Raw genomic sequence first — 8,192 nt, forward strand, 5'->3', positions numbered from 1 at the left:
TTCTCGATGATCTTCGAAGATGGTTTCATGAGCTAACTTAAGAGTGTTTAGTTCTTTAGTTAGGGCATCAATCTTCTCCTTATCATTGTCATTCGTTTTATCTTGATTAGCATGTTTAATTGACATTTCATCATAGTATTCATCACTAGAGTTGTCAATAAGCAAATCATCACCTAACAAGTCATCTTCATCACTATTGAAATCAACATACTCGGGGTGTGTTACCTTAGGACCTTTGGCCATGAAGCATCTTCCAATTCCTTCATTTGGTGAGTCAAATATGTCGTAGGAGTTGGTTGACACAAGTGCTAGACCGGCAACACCTTCATCTTGAGTATCTTCGGAGTCGGAGTGATAACTTCTTTCGGAGTGGCTGTCGGAGTCGGAGCCGGATACCCATTCACCAACATGAGCTTGATGTCTTCGTCTTGTATAGCTCCTTGATGATTTTTCCTTCCTTTCTGAATCCTTGCTTCTCCGTGAGTATCTTCGTTCATAACGATCATCTCTACTCCTTCTCTCTCTTGGTGGTGATCCTTTGCTTCTTCTTTTTGGAGAATCTTCTCTTCTCTTGTAGGGAGACGTACACTCATTGGAATAGTGTCCGGGTCTTCCACAATTGTAGCAGTTTCGCTCTCGACTAGAAGATCTTTTGTCATTGTAGGACCTTGACTTGAAGCTTCTATCTTTGCTTCTACTCTTGTAGAACTTCTTGAAGTTCTTCACCATTAAGCTCAATTCTTCATTGAAGTCTTGTTTCTCACTTGATGATGTAGGGGCTTCACATGAGGCTTTATAGGCACCACTTGATTTGTTGTGAAGTTCCTCTTTATCCTTAAGTGACATCTCATGAGCAACAATTCTTCCAATCACCTCCGTTGGCTTGAGATCTTTGTAATTGGGCATCATTTGGATCAATGTGCACACGGTATCATATTTTCCATCCAAGGCTCTTAGAATCTTCTTGATGATGAATCTATCGGTCATCTCTTCACTTCCTAAGCCGGCAATCTCATTTGTGATGAGAGCAAGCCTAGAGTACATTTCAGCGACACCTTCACCATCCTTCATCTTGAACTTGTCAAGTTGGCTTTGAAGCACATCCAACTTGGATTCCTTGACGGAGTCGGTACCTTTGTGCATATCAAACAAAGTGTCCCAAATTTCCTTTGCATTCTCAAGACGGCTGATTTTGTTGAATTCTTCGGGCACAATCCATTGAAGAGAATATCACAAGCTTGAGCATTGTATTGCAACATCTTCAACTCATCCGCGGTAGCTTCACGGTTTGGTTCTCTCCCATCAAAGAAGTCACCTTGCAAACCAACACACACAATAGCCCAAACGGCGGGGTTATGTCCAAGAATATGCATTTTCATTTTATGCTTCCAACTAGCAAAATTAGTACCATCAAAGTAAGGACCTCTACGGTGATAATTTCCCTCACTAGACGCCATACTCTCCTAGGTTGTGAAACCAAGGCTATGACCACCAAAATCTATGGAGATCAAAGCAAATGGAGACCAAAGCTCTGATACCACTTGTAGGATCGAAAGTATGTCTAGAGGGGGGTGATTAGACTACTTGACCAAATAAAAACTTAACCTTTTCCCAATTTTAGTTCTTGGCAGATTTTAGCTAATTTAGGACAAGTCAAGCAATCATCACATGATTCAAGCAAGCATGCAAAGAGTATATAGGCAGCGGAAAGTAAAGCATGCAACTTGCAAGAATGTAAAGGGAAGGGTTTAGAGAATTCAAATGCAATTGGAGACACGGATGTTTTTCCCGTGGTTCGGATAGGTGGTGCTATCCTACATCCACGTTGATGGAGACTTCAACCCACGAAGGGTAACGGTTGCGCGAGTCCACACAGGGCTCCACCCAAGGGTAACGGTTGCGCGAGTCCACACAGGGCTCCACCCATGAAGGGTCCACGAAGAAGCAACCACCCACAAAGGGTCCACGAAGAAGCAACCTTGTCTATCCCACCATGGCCATCGCCCACACAGGACTTGCCTCACTAGCGGAAGATCTTCACGAAGTAGGCGATCTCCTTGCCCTTACAAACTCCTTGGTTCAACTCCACAATCTTGTCGGAGGCTCCCAAGTGACACCTAGCCAATCTAGGAGACACCACTCTCCAAGAAGTAACAAATGGTGTGTAGGTAATGAACTCCTTGCTATTGTGCTTCAAATGATAGTCTCCCCAACACTCAACTCTCTCTCATAGGATTTGGATTTAGTGGAAAGAAGATTTGAGTGGAAAGCAACTTGGGAAGGCTAGAGATCAAGATTCATATGGTAGGAATGGAATATCTTGGTCTCAACACATGAGTAGGTGGTTCTCTCTCAGAACATATGAGTTGGAATGGTGTGTGTGTGTTCTGATGGCTCTCTCCACGAATGAAGAGGAGGTGGAGGGGTATATACAGCCTCCACACAAAATCCAACCGTTACACAGTTTTCCAATCTCGGTGGGACCGAATCAATAAACTCGGTCGGACCGAAAATGTAAACCTAGTGACCGTTAGAGATTTTCGGTGGGACTGACATGCAACTCGGTAGGACCGATATGGTTAGGGTTTGGGCATAACGTAATCTCGGTGAGACCGATTACACAAACTCGGTGAGACCGAATTTGGTAATTAGCTAACCAGAGAGTTGGTCAGGCAAACTCGGTGGGACCGATTTGCTCTTTCGGTGAGACCGAGTGGAACTCGGTGAGACCAAAAAGTTACAAAGGGGAAACACTGAGTTTACATTGCAATCTCGGTGGGACCGATTCGCTCTTTCGGTGAGACCGAAAAGTTACGAAAGGGAAACAGAGAGTTTGCAATCCCATCTCGGTGAGACCGAGATCCTTATCGGTAGAACCGAGTTGCTAGGGTTTGGCAGTGGCTAATGACAAGTGAAACTCGGTGGCGCCGGATAGGAAGAATCGGTAGGACCGAGTTTGGCTTAGGGTTTAGGTCATATGTGGATATGGGAAAGTAGTTGAGGGTTTTGGAGCATATCACTAAGCACATGAAGCAAGAGGCTCATTAAGCAACACCTCATCCCTCCTTGATAGTATTGGCTTTTCCTATGGACTCAATGTGATCTTGGATCACTAAAATATAAAATGAAGAGTCTTGAGCTTTTGAGCTTGAGCCAATCCTTTGTCCTTAGCATTTTGAGGGTTCCACTTTCACATCCATGCCATGCCAATCATTGAGCTTTCCTGAAATAATCATCTTGGAATAGCATTAGCTCAATGAGCTATATGTTGTTATGAATTACCAAAACCACCTAGGGATAGTTGCACTTTCACAATCTGCACGCTGGACTCGTCGTCATTGAAGCCTGGTTCAGGGGCTACTGAGGGAGTCCTGGATTAGGGGGTGTCCGGATAGCCGGACTATACCTTCGGCCGGACTCCTGGACTATGAAGATACAAGATTGAAGACTTCGTCCCGTGTCCGGAAGGGACTTTCCTTGGCGTGGACGGCAAGCTTGGCGATATGGATATGTAGATCTCCTACCATTGTAACCGACTCTGTGGAACCCTAGCCCTCTCTGGTGTCTATATAAATCGGAGGGTTTTAGTCCGTAGGACGAAAAAACAATCATACCATAGGCTAGCTTCTAGGGTTTAGCCTCCTCGATCTCGTGGTAGATCCACTCTTGTACTACCCATATCATCAATATTAATCAAGCAGGACGTAGGGTTTTACCTCCATCAAGAGGGCCCGAACCTGGGTAAAACATCGTGTTCCCTGCCTCCTGTTACCATCCGCCTAGACGCACAGTTCGGGACCCCCTACCCGAGATCCGCCGGTTTTGACACCGACAATGATCATCTCATACAATAATGTATATCACATCATGTCTTGACCATATCACATCACAACATGCCCTGCAAAAACAAGTTAGACATCCTCTACTTTCTTGTTGCAAGTTTTACATGGCTGTTATGGGCTTCTAGTAAGAATTTACCTACGCATCAAAACCACGACGGTGTTTCGTCAAGTTTGCTGTTTTAACCTTCAACAAGGACAGACCATAGTCAAATTGGATTCAACTAAAGTTGGAGAAACAGACACCCGCCAGCCACCTTTATGAAAAACTAGTTGCATGTCTATCGGTGCAACGGGTCTCATGAACATGGTCATGTAAGGTTGGTCCGGGCCGCTTCATACAACAATACCGCTGAATCAAAGTAAGACGTTGGTGGTAAGTAGTATGACTATCACCGCCCACAACTCTTTGTGTTCTACTCGTGCATATCATCTACGCATAGACCTGGCTCGGATGCCACTGTTGGGGAACGTAGCATGGAATTTCAAAAAAAAAAATCATACGCTCATGCAAGATCTATCTAGGAGATGCATAGCAACGAGAGGGGGAGAGTGTGTCCACGTACCCTCGTAGACCGAAAGCGGAAGCGTTTGACAACATGGTTGATGTAGTCAAACTTGTTCTCGTTCCGACCAATCAAGCACCGAACGTACGACACCTTCGAGTTCTGGACACGTTCAGCTAGATGACATCCCTAGAACTCTTGATCCAGCAAAGTGTCGAGGGAGAGTTTCGTCAGCACGACGGTGTGGTGATAGTGATGGTGAAGTGATCCGCGTAGGGCTTCACATAAGCACTACGACAGTATGATCGGAGGCATAAACTACTGTGCAGGGGGCGCCGCACATGGTTAACAATGTTTGTTGTGTGTTATAGCGGTGCCCCCCCCCCTTCATATATGTAGGTTGGAGGGAGGAGAGGCAACCAAGGGGACGCCCCAAGTAGGAGTAATCCTACTTGGGGTCCTCCCAATTCGGCCTCCCCCTTTCCTATTCCTATTTGGAGTAGGAAGGGAAGAGGGGGAAGGGGGAATCCTATTCCCTATTTTCTTTCCTCCTTCCCCTTTTCTACTCCAATTTGGCCAGCCCATATGGGAGGGGCGCACCAGCCCCTTAGGGGCTGGTCTGTCCCCCTCTTGGCCCATTAAGGCCCATGTAGTTGCCGGGGGGATGCCCGGAACCCCTTCTAGTGACCCGATATGCACCCGGTACCCCCGAAACACTTCCGGTGTCCAAATATCATCGACCAGTATATGAATCTTTACCTCTTGACCATTTCGAGACTCCTCGTCATGTCCGTGATCTCATCTGGGACTCCGAACAACATTCTGTCACCAAATCACATAACTCATATTATACAAATTCGCCATCAAACGTTAACCATGTAGACATGACCGAGACACCTCGCCGGTCAATAATGAATAGAAGAACCTGGATGCTCATTTTGGTTCCTACATATTCTACGAAGATCTTTATCGGTCGAACCGGTATGACAACATACGTTATTACCTTTGTCATCGGTATGTTACTTGCCCGAGATTCGATCGTCAGTATCTTCATACCTAGTTCAATCTCATTACCGGCAAGTCTTTTTACTCATTCCGTAATACATCATCCCGCAACTAACTCATTAGTCACTTTTCTTGCAAGGTTTCTTATGACGTGTATTACCGAGAGGGACCAGAGATACCTCTTTGATACTTGGAGTGACAAATCCTAATCTCGATCTATGCCAACCCAACAAACACCTTCGGAGATACCTGTAGAGCATCTTTATAATCACCCAGTTAAGTTGTGACGTTTGATAGCACACAATCTATTCCTCCGGTATCCGGGAGTTGCATAATCTCATAGTCAAAGGAATATGTATATGACATGAAGAAAGCAATAGCAATAGAACTTAACGATCATTATGCTAAGCTAACGGATGGGTCTTGTCCATCACATCATTCTCCTAATGATGTGATCCCGTTCATCAAATGACAACACATGTCTATGGTTAGGAAACTTAACCATCTTTGATGAACGAGCTAGTCTAGTAGAGGCTTACTAGGGACACGATGTTTTGTCTATGTATCCACACATGTATCAAGTTTCTGGTTAATACAACTCTATCATGAATATTAAGCATTTATCATGATATAAGGAAATATAAAATAACAACTTTATTATTGCCTCTAGGGCATATTTCCTTCAGTAAATAGTTTAGTTTCCTACCAATACCATACTGTTAAAGTTGCTTACCGTAGAGTGGAAAGTTGCATAACATGTCCTCTAAGTTGTCTACCTCAGAAACCAAGTTTGTCTCCTAGAATGCAAAGCCACTAAGAGAAACTCCAATGTGCTAACCCAAACGGGACGCACATTTTGTCCGGTTTTCATCTATTTGGGTCGGCCGCCCGCTCGGCGTCTGCCCTGTTTTTGTTTTGGGTCGGCTGTGTGCCCAACGCGCGCGACCCATTTCATGTGAGCGCATAAATTTAAAAGGCATGCGGCCATAGATCATGCCAGCGGCCATGCCATCGCCCAAAGTTCATGCCGGCACCATGCCAGCGGATGGCATATAATGCTAGCCTCCAAAAAACCACCACACGTTCATGCTGGCGCACTTGCCAGCGGCCGGCACACATGCTAGCACACAAAAAGGGGCAGGAATTCGACCACACCATGTCATACGTGGTCATGCCAGCACACTTGTCGGCATACAAAGAAGGGATGGCACTCTCCGCCATAGATCACTTGTCGTCGAACTTGAGCATGTCGGCCTGCATCTTCTTCAACCATGGCCTCTTCCTCGGTGGCACGGTGTTCAGGTCCACCTTCATGATCTCCACCCTCGTCATCATGCTAGCGATCGCCACTTCTTTTGCCTTGGTCTTGGCATTGGCGGCCTCGATCTCGAGCATCTTGGCTTTCTTCTCCGTCTCCATCTCAAGCATCTTGGCTTGCTTCTCTGCCTCCATCTCAAGCCTCCTCCTCTGGATCTCCATGGAGGCATTCATTTGCTCTTCCTTGTCTTGCCGGCGCTTCTCCTCCCTTGAGTCCTTTTTGCACATCATGCCCTCCACGGTTGCAAGCAAGGTGATCGACGCCGCATCCTGCTTGTCCTCCTTCTTGGAGTTGGCCTTCCCACGTGGCTATGGCTTTTCGCCCTCCCCAACTTCCTCCACAGCTGCCTCCCCCCCACACACCATGAGGGCGGCATATTGCGCCTTGAACTTCTTCCCGTTGATGACCATCCAACAATGGGAGAGGTTGAAGGACTTGCCACCATGTTGGACCTTGAATGCCTCCAAAGCTTGGACCTACAAATGAATAACATGCAAGCATATGGGAAAATGGAGGTGCAAATGGCATGCAAGCATAACGGGAACGGAAACGAAGAGGGGCACACGTATACCATATCTTGCATGCCGATGCTGCTCACAGAGCGTGCCTTGATGCTCTCAAGGGCGGCACAAAACGTGTTGCACTCTTTTGTATCACCCTCCATCGCTTTGAAAGGGACACCCACCCACGCTTGTTGTGCATTTGGTACGACACAAACTTCTTGCATTCATGGAACTCGCGATGGACACGAATCCAAAAGGTTGATGCCTTTTGTTTGGCGTCGACCTTGGGGTCTTGCCCAATGTCCCTCCAACACTCACAAAGGAGCTTGTACTCGGATGGCGTGTATGCCTTCGTCCGCTTGCTCTTGCGCTTCGACTTTGCCCCGGCGGCTTGGCAAGCTCGTCCTCGAACAAAGGCTCTCCGTCGATGTCCATTTCATCCTCTTCCTTGAGGTCGTAGTCCTCCGGGAACTCGTGGTCGAGCGGAAAGCCGCCGGGCTGACCCGATCTTCCATGAAGGCGTCGTGCATGCCAGCTTGATCATAGGACACCGGCGTGAATGGCGCTCGGCCGTCTTGGCTTTGGGTGTCATCGGGATCGTAGGCAGCCACGGCAGCATCGCCAGCAGAGCCAGCGGCCGCTGCACCATCTTCGAAGATGATGTTCTTGTTGATGAAACGGTTAGTCGTTTCATCGTCGCCGGCGGCCGGCATTCTATCGAGCAGGTTCCGGGCGCCGAGGAGCACGTTGGCTGGCATATCCCGCGGGCGTTTCCTCGCCTCTCCCGAGGATGATACACCGGCCACCGGCGTGGCGTTGAGGCTGATGGACACGGGCGTGGACAGCACCACCACGCTCACCTCCGCGGGCATTCCTCGGAGAAGCGGGAGGTTTGCGGATAGACATGGAAGCCAGGAATCGCGTGCGTGGCAGACGCGCGCGGCGACTCTGGCGGCACCATCCGAGGAAATGTGGACGAGCCCGTGCTGGCCACGGCCAAGGCGGCGTTGATGAGCCTGTG

This window comes from Triticum dicoccoides, chromosome 1A (genome assembly GCF_002162155.2).
Source record: "Triticum dicoccoides isolate Atlit2015 ecotype Zavitan chromosome 1A, WEW_v2.0, whole genome shotgun sequence".
Classification (NCBI taxonomy): domain Eukaryota; kingdom Viridiplantae; phylum Streptophyta; class Magnoliopsida; order Poales; family Poaceae; genus Triticum; species Triticum dicoccoides.